Source organism: Lepisosteus oculatus, unplaced genomic scaffold (genome assembly GCF_040954835.1).
Source record: "Lepisosteus oculatus isolate fLepOcu1 unplaced genomic scaffold, fLepOcu1.hap2 HAP2_SCAFFOLD_138, whole genome shotgun sequence".
Classification (NCBI taxonomy): Eukaryota; Metazoa; Chordata; class Actinopteri; order Semionotiformes; family Lepisosteidae; genus Lepisosteus; species Lepisosteus oculatus.
The window spans coordinates 100,001-114,765 of NW_027167687.1; the positions used below are offsets into that span (position 1 = coordinate 100,001).

Sequence of the window (14,765 nt, forward strand, 5' to 3'; positions counted from 1 at the left end):
ATTAGACGTTACTTTGACTCATCTTTTTACGCTCAGTGCTGGATTGCTCAAACTCCAGCTAGGGTTAGGGTTAGCATTCCCACGCTACTTAGACACTTTGTTTACGCTCAGTGCTGGATTTTGGGAACTTCAGGACGAGTGGGAATTTTCTCCTATCTGTCCATTCTGTTTTGTTTTGGAGACTCTTGGCTGCCTGTGTTGTTCAGTGCAGCCAGCGTGAAGGAAACATTTTCCAAAACTGTGTCAGCTCAAAAGTTGTAAGAAAACCTCTCCAGCTGCTTTAACTCTCTTCATTATTGTCATTTAATGTGACACTCGATGTATAACTGGAGCCTCACATATGCAAATGGTGAGGCTCCAGTTCGACACCCAGTTCGACACCACTTTACAGTATATGACAAAAGCATGGCAGACTGTGCCGGACCGGCAGATAACTTCCGCTTATTTTTACCATATTAAACATTGGAAATCCAACCACTTGCATTTGTGACACTTGATTTTGGCTCCACCTAAGACACTCTTAAAACTTCAAACACTTTTCTCTTCTCCCGCAACACTCTTGTCTGTCGGCACTATGTGGCAGCGTTGCATGACAACCCATCTCATCACGGAAAGGCACCTAACAGCTTTGGTAAGAGAGTAGAATTACCTGAAGAACTGCTTTCCATGGAAGCAGGACCAAGCGATGTAGCATTTTTATAGTACCAGGAAAGGAGAAGCAGCACTTCGCCTTTGCCGCACAGGCACAAGGCGACATGTGGCAGACGCCGTAGTCGGCAGGATTCGAACCTGAGCGGGGAGTCCCCATAGGATTTCAAGTCCATCGCCTTAACTACTCGGCCACGACTACAGCGAGCTCACCGCCACCGCATTCCTCCTATAATCTAACACGGAGTGCGAGGTGGCTGCGGAAACTTTTTTAAAGTCGCTCTCCGTTAAAAACAAAATACCTTTCGCAAGATACATGCCGGCAGACAGACACGCCTCAGAGGGTTTAAGGCTGGCTTCACGTTCAAATGATAAAGTCTCCCCGTCCGGATGTCAAAATGCAACTTTGGCAGACAGAAAAAACATCAACAAACCACAAATGTGGACAAGGATTTTACAAGCTGCATCACACTGCACTTTCCAAAGCATTTACATTCCTGTTAGACGCAGGAATTGCCTTTGATTTGCGCGCTTACGAACGCCATGGAAAACGAAACAAAACTAAAGCCCTCAGCTCCTACACTTGATTATAATGCCGTTACGTGTCGAAGCAGGAATTTACGTCATCCTACCACTGCAACACGGGGAATAGAGGGAAATGAGCACACGCTACGTACGTCTCAATCACGCCCTAGAGTCATAAGGCGCATTGAAGGGTGCACCCCCATCATTAATCGTTGCGCCTCTGTGAAAGGAAAGCTCTTGAGCAGTCTTTGAAACAGCTCGGATGAAACACTTGATTGCTTCCATGTGCATCTGGAGCCCATTTCTTATTTTCACTTCACGCCGCCCAAAGCATTTCTAAAACATGAGATTCGCGTTTGGGAATGCGCCCTGCCCTACGAATAAAACAGGTCTACGGGTCTGAAACCTCCTCCACGGAAAACAGTTCTGTTGCGCTTTTGATTAAAGGGAGATTCGCTGTTCTTACTTTTTGATGACATAACACCCAAAGGGGCTTCTTTGGAGCTGGATTCCAACCAGCATCCTAAAGTTTCTTGGCGGTATCCTTTACAGTCCTCTGTTCGGTCGACAAGGGACAGAAGGGGGCAGCTTTCCTAACACACACAGTGCAATGTACTGTAGTGTTCCCGTTCATTGAATTCGCAGTTCTGCATCAGACCTCTAACTCGTTTCCTTAGCTTGGATTTAAGCCATGAAGCAGGCTTCTAGTGTATAAACGTCTAGAGGAATCACAAACTAATTGAGAGGCCATCATCCCAGGGGGAACTGACAAAGTCTATCCCTAAACACCTAGCGCAGTCTCTCGAGAGACTGTCAAAAATCGATTTCTCCGTTTGCGTTGCAAGTAAGTGAAAACACAGTCTCAAACCAGAGCCACTTGGGAGCAGCGGCACGTAAATACTGTTACTGTCACTGCTCGATACTGACATTAGCCTACTATACCATGTTCAGCCACCGCTAGGAAATGTACGGCTCTAGTACCGGAGCAAACAACAGGAGGGCCAAAGGCGCACAGGCACACGTGTCAGACATGGAGAGCGACAAGGATGGGATTCAACCCCATGTGTGTGGAGCACAACGGATTAGCAGTCCATCGCCTTAACCACTCGGCCAACTCGTCAACGAAACTGGGCTGTCCTGACATGGGTTGGCGCACTCCAGTTGATCTTTTTCTTTTTTTTCCCTCATACTTGAGGGTCATTTTCCTGTTCCACATGCGATTTCAACATTTTCCTTGGGAGATGTCAAGCCAGCAAGCCACTGCTGTGGTTCAGTGGCCAGTGTGGAGTTCAGTGGCCCTGTTGTACACAGAAAGCACATTGAGCTCCTTGGACATGAAAAGTTCCAGATAAAAGCCATTTGTCATCCTTTCTCTTGGTGTCGATGTTGCTATTGTATGTAAAGGTGGCAACTTGCTCAGCGAGCAGGCGGAGCACACACCGAATGCAGATGTGTCTGAGTGGTGTGTCCAAGTGGCTGCAAAAGGACAGCACTCCCAGGGCGCCGTGGCTTAGTTGGTTAAAGCGCCTGTCTAGTAAACAGAAAATCCTGGGTCCGAATCCCAGCGGTGCCTTTTTTTGTTCTGTGTTCTCGAACAGAACTGGTCAGTATGGACAACCGCATACGTCTAGACTTAATTAAATGCAAGTATTCATTTCCTGTCTTGAACGACTTGTTTTTCTTAAAATGGATGCAACTTGCAAAACATGAAATACAAACCTCGCTAATCAGCGCTCACGGCTGGCAAAAAAAAAAGAAGTCAGCAATGTTTTTTTCTTTAACCTTAAGCCTGCTAATGGAGAAGAAACTAGTCGCCACATCACATACATCCGTTTTAACGATAAGAAGGTAACAACTATCCTCACTCCAGAGTAAATCTCACGTTGAGGGCATATTTTTTTCCACTTTACCATGAGTCGGGCTCAGCTGCAGAGAGGCGAGAGCAGAGCAATGAGGTCAGGGGGACAGGGGAGTCACACGCTGGCGGTTTGAACACGCGGAAGATCACTGAGGGATCCACAGTATGTGGACCCTCCATGCGCCATCATTCCACACTCCAGACTCTGAATCCTGCCATCCGAGTTAAGATCTCGGCGGAACCGGAGGCGCAGTTCTTTCTTAAAACGTAATCTGGTGAGCATTTCTAGAATCGTACTTGTATAGATGCAGCCTTTAATGTGTTGCTAGGTTAAAATTTATGACTTCTTGAACTTCAGCAGGCAACTGCCCTCTTGATTTCGGATTTAATTTCTTTATTACAGGGGCGCTTTCATGATGACAGAGTCATGTTCAGGTACTTTGCTTGATGGAGGAAGCTCATTTCGGACTCTGTGATCTGCTCACCTGGAAAGGTCTGCTGTACTACTACAAGAGAGAAGTAGAGTCTGGAGGAAGGGACAATTTTATGATGCTTTGGAAGGTAATGTTTTTTTTTTCTTTGAAATCGAAATGAATCAGAATATCAGTGCAAAAGACAAACTCTTGGTTTGGTTTAAAGAGATATGGTTTTAAAACAGACAAAATGTAGAAAACAGGTGTTTCTCACTTTTGGAAAAGAATGGACCGGGGATAATATTTTACTAGTTGCAGTGCTAAGCTCACTGGGTTACAGTCCTGCAGTGTCACACCAGGGCCAGTGGTGCAATGGATAATGTGTCTGACGATGGATTAGGAGTTTGGAGGTTCGACTCCTGCCTGGCGCTGGTTGTTTTTAAACGCATCAGGCTACTCCCTTAGTAGCCTGTGCTACTTACTGCATTGTAATCGTACCCAGTAAGAGATTTCCTTCATGTAAATGAACTGCACCTGACAGCTTTAGAAAAACACCTGGGCTCAGTACGGTGCTGAGAGCTCAAGTTGTGTATAATGTAATAATTTAGGTAGAATAGATTCTAATAATATAATGATCCAGTGTGCTGCACTACTTCACTGTTTCACTGCTCTATGCCTTCTGGAAATAAATCCTCAGACTACTTACTGCCCTGGGCATGTACCAATAAATTACAGGAGCACATCTATATATCACTGCGTTGAAGCAGGAGACACAATCACTGCAAACACATCCTAAATACAGTGTTCCAGCACCTTTGACCTCATCCAGAACGTATCATTTCTTGAAAGGAATTGCTGTCCGAATGCACATCTGAATCCCAAACAGAATCTCTAGTAAAATCCGATCATTTGTGAAACAGGTAAATGTCTCAGGGGCCCATTCCTCATTCTCAAGACACATGTATGCAGTACGTACACCATGCATTGAGCAATAGGGATTAAAGACACCACAGGTAAGGTTAGAAGACATTCTGACTATATTCTAAAATATTGGACTCATATTCTTATGATGGCAGACATGAGTCTGTGTTTAAAACCGGGGTTAATGGACATTATATGACTGTCAATTCTGTTTTGTTTTGGAGACTCTTGGCTGCCTATGTGGTACAGTGCAGCGTGAAGAAAACATTTTCCAAAACTGTGTCAGCTCAAAAGTTGTAAGAAAACCTTTCCAGCTGCTTTAACTCTCTTCATTTTTGTCATTTAATTGTCTGTCGGCACTATGTGGCAGCGTTGCATGACAACCCATCTCACCACGGAAAGGAACCTAACAGCTTTTGTAAGAGAGGAGAAAACGACCTGGCCTGTATGGAGATCGAACCCACGACCTTGGCGGTATTAGCACCACGCTCTAACCAACTGAGCTAACCAGCCTCACGACAGCAATCCTCTCTGTGCTGCAAAAAATCGAACTCAGGGAATTTCTTTTGCCCTCCTTTGAATAGAAAGCCGTGTAATTCAGTGTACGGGCTTTCTCGTGCAGTTTCATGGTTCTTGTAACCCAAATCCTACACTGGCGTGAAGTGACCCCCCATTTCACAGCATTTTTCAGCTGATTTAAAATGTACCTAAAGGAGAAGCATTATTGAAGACCATCAATTACCAAGAGCTTTTGTCAAAGGTTTTGGTGGTCATTTTTAATGACCACAGAGCGCTGTGACCTCGGTTTTACATCTCATCCAAGAGACAGCGCCCTTTTACAACACAGCGTCTCCGTCACTATGCTGGGGCATTGGGACCCGCACAGACCTCAGGTTGAGCGCCCCCCCACCGGCACCATTAACACCGCTTCCAGCTGGAAACTTTGTTTTTCCCTGTAGCTCACCCTCATCCGGGTACTGACCTGGCTAACAAATGCTTTGCTTCAGTGGGTTTTCAGTTGCGAGTTGCAAGGGGATGCAAGTGATGGAGCCGCTCGCTGCAAAAGCCACTGCTTTGGCTGGGAATCGAACCAGAGCCTCCCACGTGGGAAGTGAGAATTCTACCACTGAACCACCAATGCTCAGTACCCAGGCCTTCAAAAAAGACGCTTTTTTGGTGCTCTGTTAAAAAAGCGTCGACATTACCTCTTTCAAAAGGCTTCACTTTCCTAGTCACATTCCAAGGCTCATTGAACCCGGGCTGTTTCCTCCAGCGGTATAGTATTGCAGTTAGACAGCACGATGCCTGCAAGACTATGTCACGCTCTGACGAGACTGTCAAAAATTGCTTTCGCCGATTGTATTGCAAACCGGCGGAAGCGGGGTATTGGGAAAAGTTTTCAACTAGCAATAATCGCGCCTCGGCTAAACCTCACAGGCTACGATACTGCCAATGCGCAAATCTGACGGTTGCCAGGCAACCGCGGGGATCCTATGGAAATCGTTATCAATCGTCTCATGGCATGTCGTTGCTGTAACGCTTCATATTTGTCGTCTTCTTCTTCTAGCTTGAGGTTTTGAAGAATTTCATGACAGACAAGGGCTCCGTCGGGAACAAAGGGCGTTGTGAGAAAACCGTTGCTTATTTTCAGCAGCAGAAATACAACCCTTTAAATACAAGATGACAGAACAATGACGAAGGGCATGCCGGGAGGAACTCATGCACTACAGAGGAAAGGGGGCGGGCACGTACAGTTCACATTCAAGCCACAAGTACTCTTCTCGGATGTTGCACAAACAAATCCTAACGTCCTGAAAGCATTGCAGCATGTTTGTGTCCCACTTCCCGTGGCTGCAGGACGACTGACACGAACGGACAAACACAATCTGTGGCGTTTAGTGTGACATAGTCTTGCAGGCATCGTGCTGTCTCACTGCAATACTATACCGCTGGAGGAAACAGCCCGGGTTCGATGAGGCTTGGAATGTGACTAGGAAAGTGAAGCCTTTTGAAAGAGGTAAAGCACTGCACAACGGAACTGAGGGAGAATCTTACAATGATTTCGAATGAATTCTGTATGCGTTAAAAGACAGCTATACACAGAAAACATGCAGGACACTGCTCATGATGTTTCCCGAGCCGAAACACAGTGCGTTTTTCCAAGCCATCTGACAAAGCCCGCCCACTGAAAACTGCAGTAGATCGTGTAAAGACGTTCAACTTTGTAACTACTGCACGCACAGGAAGCAGAATAAATTCCTCTTTTCAAACTGTCAAAGGTTTGCTTTGCGAACGCTGCAGGGCATCGCACAATCTCTTTTGAACGGGGACAAACGATTTCTTATGGGGCGCAGTAAGTACAGACGTTTAAAAAGCTCCACTCATGCCGACGATGCAGCATGAAGAAGCGCAACCTAACGGTTGACAGACAAAAGCCGGGCGCCGCTACGAGCAATATGAAATCAAACTGACAGCACACGGCGTTTCGCGCTGACTCAAAAGTGATCTCGACAGACGCTGTTCTCTGCATAACGCTGAAAGAGCTAAAGAGCGTTTCTGTTGAGACGTAACAAGCTTGTTTCTTTCTACCATGATGTTACCATGACAAAATCTGTCTTTAAACACCTTGCTCAGTCTCTGACGAGACTGTCAAAAATTGCTTTCGCCGATTGTATTGCAAACCGGCGGAAGCGGGGTATTGGGAAAAGTTTTCAACTAGCAATAATCGCGCCTCGGCTAAACCTCACAGGCTACGATACTGCCACTGCGCAAAGCTGACGGTTGCCAGGCAACCGCGGGGATCCTATGGAAATCGTTATCAATCGTCTCATGGCATGTCGTTGCTGTAACGCTTCATATTTCACAGCATATTCCCGCCCCCCAAAGAAAAGAGCGCCAATCAGAGAGGCGGAGACCGAGGACTCGCAGAGCAGACGGCCACAGTCGCCGTAATAAGAGCGATTGTGAGCGGTTTTAGTTTCTCTCTTTGACCAGCCCAGCTGTGCCCCACCCGAAGGCAGGGAGGCACAAAAATTGTATGGAACTCATTCATGTTCCTCTCCATGGAAATCTTTAGTAAAAGGCAAAAGATTTGTACGAGATGAAGAGAAACCAGAGTGCGTGGCTGGACAGCTGCAGGAGCCCAGGCCGCCTTCAAGGCCTCTGCCCTGCCGGTCGTGGTTGGCAATGCACCTGGCCTTACAAACGAGCCAGTGGGGCCCGTTCAGCTCTGGGCTCATCGCCTGCGGCTCTCGGCTTACCTGGCAGGGGAGATACCTTGATCAGCCTGTAGTTAGAGTAGTTGGATTGTTTTCTTGTTTTGTGGAAGCAGTGTTTGTTTTGCAGTTTGAGATGGCAACCTTTGGATCCCGCAAGAATGCTGTACGTTTTGAGCTTTTGGATGACCTCTTCATGGATCGTATGCAGTTCAGCAGAAAAGTGTTACAGAAGGAACGTGGCTTTGAACCTCGGCACTTGGATTTCATCTTCGCTCTCCCAGGTCAGAAAGCATTTGAGGTTGTTTTTGCTACCTATTCTCTGTTTGAACAATGTGTGGATGTGTTTGAGGCAAAAAGAGGGAAAGTTCCTGCCCTTGAGAAGATCAACTTGCAGCCTCTGACACAGAGAGAGAGGAAAACGGTGCATGTTGTTATGTTCTCGGAACTGGCAAAGACGGAGGACATTCACACCTGGCTTAAGCAGTACTGCACCGTCCACCATGGAACTGAGGTTAGAGATGTTGACGGTATAAAAACAGGAGCAAGGAAATTCGAGGTTCGCTTGCTACCGGACAATGTAAATGGAGGCTTAAGGCACCTGCCCTCTACAATCCGGCTGGGCGCCTGCAATGGCTATGTTTTTTATGTGGGACAACCAAAGGTGTGTCGGCGCTGTGGTGTTGTGGGACACCTGGCATCGTCCATACATTTCAAAATCCATACAGCTTGTGAAAGATGAAATCCATTTCTTGGTTGTCAGTGGAAAAAGATTGCCGGCTGCAAGAAGCGCAAGTGATTGTTTTCTTTGACCATAAACCTGCAAATGTAGGGAGCACAAGCGGCCGTCAGTCTCTGTGGCGCAATCGGTTAGCGCGTTCGGCTGTTAACCGAAAGGTTGGTGGTTCAAGCCCACCCAGGGACGCATGTCTCAGTTTTTCCAATGTAAACATCATCACCGCTAAAGAAGATGGCGCAGAAGGCTCCACAGTCGAAACGTTGTGCTTCTTTTCTTCTCTTTTCAGCATGGAGTAAACCTTTGCTTGATCCTTTGCAGCCTACGCATGCTGACACAGCTACCTTTCTCTTAACGTGCCTCAATCATTATTCACCAAAACCATCAGCAGAATGTGTCGCCTTTGTGGTGATGTCACTCCTCTGCTTCACAAATGTCCTTAGTGACGGACCATTTCTTTCTGCCATTTTTCCGGAGCGGTTATTGATTGCTCCATCATTTCCCTCATACTTTCCATCCCTAGATTGAAAAAAAAAAAAACAGAAACAGGCTGACAGGACGACAATCAAATTGCAAAAACTCATCAAAGCACTCGATAGAGTATTTGAATCCACAAGTAGCTACGAGCAACTTTGTCCTGGCTTGCATGAAAGTCGGAAAATGTCAAAAAGAAAAAGATGGTGGCTTTTTCATATCTGTTCTTTTATTTTTAGTTCGTTGGCTCTTCTGTCCATTGTCCTCCTGCCTGGCTCTTGACCTGTGACTGTCTGAACGCACACATTAGACTTTCAGGCGGGGGATTTGTCCTGAGCCTCTGTGAAAGACCCACCCACCCCCATAAATAACTGCTCTAGAAACACATGAATGCAAAACTAAACCACAGCTTAAAGAGGAGCTCCAACTCAGTGCCATACTAATGTAAACAAAGTAATACTAAGACATGTTCTTATGGATTTGTCTTACCTTGAGATATGTAATTGGATTTCAGGATTAACTTCCTCATTCAATGTACTGGTGATTCTTTGCCTGGTCAGTACCTGGGTGGGAGACCTCCAGCGAACAATTAAGCTTGCTGCTGGAAGTGGTGTTAAGAGACTCTTAGGATCTTCCAGAGGTGTCTGTCCAATAGCACTAGTTGCCTTAGAGCTGGCTCAAACATTGCTCAAGAGTCTACCTTTCACAGATGCGCAAAGATGAATGATGGGGGTGCACGCTTCAAGGAGCCTTCCAACTGTAGGGACCGATTAGAGACGATCCGTAGCATGTGTTCGTTTCCATATACGCCCCGTGTCTCAACGGTAGGAAAGAGTCAAATACTGCCTCGACACGTAACAGCGTTATATTAAACCGCAGGACTTGAGGGCTGTTTTGTTTGAATGTTCAAGGCATTGGTAAGAGCGTAGGTCAAGGGCCATTGGTGCATCTCCTGTAACTGGAGTAAAAATGCTATTCAAAGTGCAGTGACTAAAATCGTCGTCCACATGTCTCCGTTGTTGATTGCTTTCTGTCTAAGAACGTTCTGTTTTCATGTCCGAACGGGGAGACTTTATCATTCCAACTTGAAGCCACCCTTAAGTCCTCTGAGGTGTGTGTGTGTGTGTGCTTGCACGTATGGCGTAAAAGGTTTCTTAAACGGAGAGCGAACTTGAAAAAAGTTGCCTCCACTGCCGCCGCCGCCTCGCACTCCCTGTTCGATTGTAGCAAGAAGGCAGCGGCCGCAGTGCTCGCTGTAGTCGTGGCCGAGTGGTTGAGGTGACAGACTTGAAATCTGTTGGGGTCTCCCCGCGCAGGTTCAAATCCTGCCGACTACGGCGTCCTTTGCATTTGGTTGCGTGCGTGCGTGTAAAAGGACCAGCGCCGTTTCGTTTTCGCTGGGACCTTTAACACTCTAAATCGCCTGGACCCGCAGCCTGTGAAATTGATTCTTCAGCACCCACGATGGACGCTTTGCCGCTGGACACAGATAACGATGCTTTTCTGCAACGAGCTTTCCAGCTGAATTTTCTCAGCAGCTCCGTACTGAACCTGTTCTCCATTGCAACATAGCGGAGGGTCGTCACGTCTATAGCAAGGCTGTGTAGGACCGCATACGCCACAGTGACTTGTACACAGACCACATGAAAGGCAAGCAAAATACACTTTTAAAATTCCAAAGACTCACAAGGTCAGAGAAACAGCGATGACCTGAACAGATCTGTTACAGAAGTCTAGGTTGACCTTTTTAGAGCTGTAATTGCATTTTTGTTTAATAGAAGATCAAATCTACTCGCATGTACCAGCACATTACAGTTTATTGATGTTAATTCTGTTTAAGTAATAAGATTGCTAACGATGTTGGACTTTAGCCGGTGTTTTTTAGAACAAATTGCTTACACTTCTGTAAGGAATACCCAGTACGTGCCTTTGTCAGTCATTGCTCACCATACCTGTAACTTTCTTATCTAACTCACTTCCTCAAATGGTGAAGGTCCACAAACATAAATGAAAAAAAAACCCTTGTTGTAGATGAGGTGCACAAAAAAGCAGCCCCTGATAGTGTATAACACATTTATACTATTGCAGAGACACATGTAACATATATATACTGTATATATATATGAAACAGAAATAGAAACAGAAACAGGAATCGCTTACTCACCTGGAGAATCTCTGTAGGAATATCTAGCATTTATCAATGGAAATAAAAGCTGCTTTAATACAGTGCATGTTCAAACTCAAACCCTCAGCTGCTGTTCTTGTTTGTTTTGGGACAAATTGCAACTGAGCATCGCATGAGCCGTTACGTACCCTTATCTGTTAGGGAATTTCAAGGGAGGAGTTAGGTCAGAATGGGTAGGCTGCAAAACAACAAGTAAAGATTTATTCCAAGATGAAACGTTGTGGCGGTTTTCTTATCTTTTCAGCATGGACTAAACTTTTACGTGTTCCTTATATGCTATATATATATATACTAGCACCAATGTCGTTCTTAAAAACTAACATGAAATTGTCAGGGACATTCAGCTATATACAAAGACGAGACAGACAAAGTAATAATTCTGTATTAACGTGGCCTACATATTGACGCAATGGTCGAACTAACTGACATGTTCTGATTCAGATCCCCTGCAGTTCATGCCAATTAGAACAATAGCAATGCTGAGTCCTCCCCACCCTACTGAGCACAAATTCAGCTGCTCTCCAGTTCTGTTCTGCATGTTTTTTCATTGCATTTGAGCTCGGAGCTGGAGATGATCTCCATACAGTTCTGTGTTCACCAGCCCGCACTTGCGTGCTAATTTACGGGTTGTGGCAAATGCTTTTCTATAGTTCACATACATGACGCCAACCTGTTACCGAGGAACCTGAGAGGTTTAAAAGCCTCACGAGCCAGGCAGGACTCGAACCTACAATCTTCTGATCCGAAGTCAGACGCGTTATCCATTACGCCACTGGCCCATAGAACATGCACTTGCACTCCACCACAGAGAGCTCTACACTGCTACTAGTAGTACACTTCCCCATCTAAATTTTCACAGCAAGAAACTTGTGTTTCCTACTATTTTTATCAGGTTTAAAATATCATCTCCTTAAAACAGAAAAAGTGTTGATGTGTCGTGCTGAAATTCCGATTGATTTTGAATTCAAAGAAAAAGGTTTTCTTCCAAAACACCATGAAATTGTCACATCTTGCAGACAATAGGTGTATTCCATGTTGAAAAGAGAAGAAAGAAAACCATGGAGCCTTTTACAGGTGTGAGGCTTCTTCAGGTGTGAGAAGACCTCACAGTCGAAACGCTGTGTTTCCGTTCTTCTCTTTTCAGCATGCAATAAACCTAGTACTTGTTCCTTTTCAGCCGAGGCATGCTGACGTAGCTACCCAGCTGAACATCTTGCAGACTCTACAGTACTTCTCTCCTGTAGAAGTAAAGCAGGGCTTGCTGGGTGAGCTTTTGCTCCAGTAAATTAGGTCACGTGTCATGTTAAATCACTTCTTCTAAACACAACATTTGCTGGTGCTAGCTTTCCCCATGAAAAGAGACATTTCCCTTACAGTACATGACATATCGTTTTTATTCTATCAATAAGTATAGAAATTAAACAAAAGAAAAAATGGTGTCGCCAAAGAATGCACAGCTCTGTCGCCTTGGGGAGGTGTCAAGGGCATTGAGCTCCTTGGACATGAAAAGTGCCCGATAAATGCCATTTCTCATCATTTCTCTTGGCGTCAGTTCTGCTATTAAATGGGACGGAGGCAACGGGCTCAGAGAGCAGGTTAAGTGCACACCGAACGCAGATGTGTCCAAGTGTCTGTAAAAGCGCGGTGCTCTGCTGGCGCTGTTCCCTAGTGGCTTAAAGTGCCCGCCTAGTAAGCAGGCGATCCTGGGTCTGAATACCAGCGGTGCCTCTCTCCGTGTCTTGTTGTGCCGAATGTATCATTTCAGACAAACATGTACAGCTTGGTTCAGTTTAATGCAAGAATTCATTTCCTTTCTGGAATAACTTGTTTTTGAAGAAATCCATACAGCTTGTGAAAGATGAAATCCATTTCTTGGTTGTCAGTGGAAAAAGATTGCCGGCTGCAAGAAGCGCAAGTGATTGTTTTCTTTGACCATAAACCTGCAAATGTAGGGAGCACAAGCGGCTGTCAGTCTCTGTGGCGCAATCGGTTAGCGCGTTCGGCTGTTAACCGAAAGGTTGGTGGTTCAAGCCCACCCAGGGACGCATGTCTCCGTTTTTCCAATGTAAACATCATCACCGCTAAAGAAGATGGCGCAGAAGGCTCCACAGTCGAAACGTTGTGCTTCTTTTCTTCTCTTTTCAGCATGGAGTAAACCTTTGCTTGATCCTTTGCAGCCTACGCATGCTGACACAGCTACCTTTCTCTTAACGCGCCTCAATCATTATTCACCAAAACCATCAGCAGAATGTGTCGCCTTTGTGGTGATGTCACTCCTCTGCTTCACAAATGTCCTTAGTGACGGACCATTTCTTTCTGCCATTTTTCCGGAGCGGTTATTGATTGCTCCATCATTTCCCTCATACTTTCCATCCCTAGATTGAAAAAAAAAAAAAACAGAAACAGGCTGACAGGACGACAATCAAATTGCAAAAACTCATCAAAGCACTCGATAGAGTATTTGAATCCACAAGTAGCTACGAGCAACTTTGTCCTGGCTTGCATAAAAGTCGGAAAATGTCAAAAAGAAAAAGATGGTGGCTTTTTCATATCTGTTCTTTTATTTTTAGTTCGTTGGCTCTTCTGTCCATTGTCCTCCTGCCTGGCTCTTGACCTGTGACTGTCTGAACGCACACATTAGACTTTCAGGCGGGGGATTTGTCCTGAGCCTCTGTGAAAGACCCACCCACCCCCATAAATAACTGCTCTAGAAACACATGAATGCAAAACTAAACCACAGCTTAAAGAGGAGCTTGTCATGACCGCCAGGCAGTTAAGACCAACTCTTAAGCAATCTAAACAGCACCAGCAGCGGGTGATTATTAACAAACGCCGCCGCACGAGTTAACCCACCTGCACACACTCCACCGTGCGGTACGCAGTGCTATTTTTACCATCTTTACCTGCTTCCCGCTGGTATTGAGTCTACTCCTTGAGAGCTCTACCTGGCGTTTTTTCCATTACCTCGTTTATTCTGGATATTGGACTCCCCTTCTGCCTTTTCGACTTTGGACCTCGCCTCTCACCTCGGACTGTTTGCCACCAGTGTTCTCCCTGGATTACGACTTACCTTACGCCTCTTGACCACGAAACAAAGCAAAGCAGAGCAAAACAAAATGAACAAACGAAAACCCTCACGTCCCGCACTTGCATATAACGCCGTTACGTGCCCAAACGGTATTGTACGTCATCCTAGCACTGCACCCCGGGGCGTACGGTATATGGGAACTAGCACACGCCACGAATCGTCTCGAATCACTCCCTACAGCTGTAAGGCACCTTGAAGCATGCACCCCCAACATTCTTCTTTGCGCATTTGTGAAAGGTAAACTCTTGAGCAAACTCTGAACCAGCTCTAAGGAAACTAATCTGATTAGACGTTACTTTGACTCATCTTTTAAGGGACCCTTGTTAATTGGAGAAATCAATGATTTCGAATGAATTCTGTATGCGTTAAAAGACAGCTATACACAGAAAACATGCAGGACACTTCTCATGATGTTTCCCGAGCCAAAACACAGTGCGTTTTTCCAAGCCATCTGACAAAGCCCGCCCACTGAAAACTGCAGCAAATCGTGTAAAGACGTTCAACTTTGTAACTACTGCACGCACAGGAAGCAGAATAAATTCCTCTTTTCAAACTGTCAAAGGTTTGCTTTGCGAACACTGCAGGACATCGCACAATGTCTTTTGAACGGGGACAAACGATTTCTTATGGGGCACAGTAAGTACAGACGTTTAAAAAGCTCCACTCATGCCGACGATGCAGCATGAAGAAGCGCAACCTAAC

General features: G+C 45.6%; 8 non-coding genes across 8 annotated transcripts; 4 read left to right on the forward strand and 4 right to left on the reverse strand.

The window, feature by feature from the left end:
- Positions 1–2,672: 2,672 nt before the first annotated feature.
- trnat-agu (transfer RNA threonine (anticodon AGU)) lies at positions 2,673–2,746 on the forward strand. The gene has a single exon. It is a non-coding gene; the product is annotated as a tRNA-Thr (tRNA).
- Positions 2,747–5,687: 2,941 nt separating this feature from the next.
- Positions 5,688–5,829, reverse strand: LOC138226581 (U4 spliceosomal RNA). The gene has a single exon (XR_011184591.1). It is a non-coding gene; the product is annotated as a U4 spliceosomal RNA (small nuclear RNA).
- Positions 5,830–6,999: 1,170 nt separating this feature from the next.
- Positions 7,000–7,141, reverse strand: LOC138226573 (U4 spliceosomal RNA). The gene has a single exon (XR_011184582.1). It is a non-coding gene; the product is annotated as a U4 spliceosomal RNA (small nuclear RNA).
- A 227-nt stretch (positions 7,142–7,368) lies between these two features.
- On the reverse strand, positions 7,369–7,485 carry LOC138226587 (U5 spliceosomal RNA). The gene has a single exon (XR_011184597.1). It is a non-coding gene; the product is annotated as a U5 spliceosomal RNA (small nuclear RNA).
- Positions 7,486–8,431: 946 nt separating this feature from the next.
- On the forward strand, positions 8,432–8,505 carry trnan-guu (transfer RNA asparagine (anticodon GUU)). Its single transcript has one exon. It is a non-coding gene; the product is annotated as a tRNA-Asn (tRNA).
- Positions 8,506–10,045: 1,540 nt separating this feature from the next.
- Positions 10,046–10,127, forward strand: trnas-uga (transfer RNA serine (anticodon UGA)). The gene has a single exon. It is a non-coding gene; the product is annotated as a tRNA-Ser (tRNA).
- Positions 10,128–11,681: 1,554 nt separating this feature from the next.
- On the reverse strand, positions 11,682–11,754 carry trnar-ucg (transfer RNA arginine (anticodon UCG)). Its single transcript has one exon. It is a non-coding gene; the product is annotated as a tRNA-Arg (tRNA).
- A 1,192-nt stretch (positions 11,755–12,946) lies between these two features.
- On the forward strand, positions 12,947–13,020 carry trnan-guu (transfer RNA asparagine (anticodon GUU)). Its single transcript has one exon. It is a non-coding gene; the product is annotated as a tRNA-Asn (tRNA).
- Positions 13,021–14,765: the final 1,745 nt, after the last annotated feature.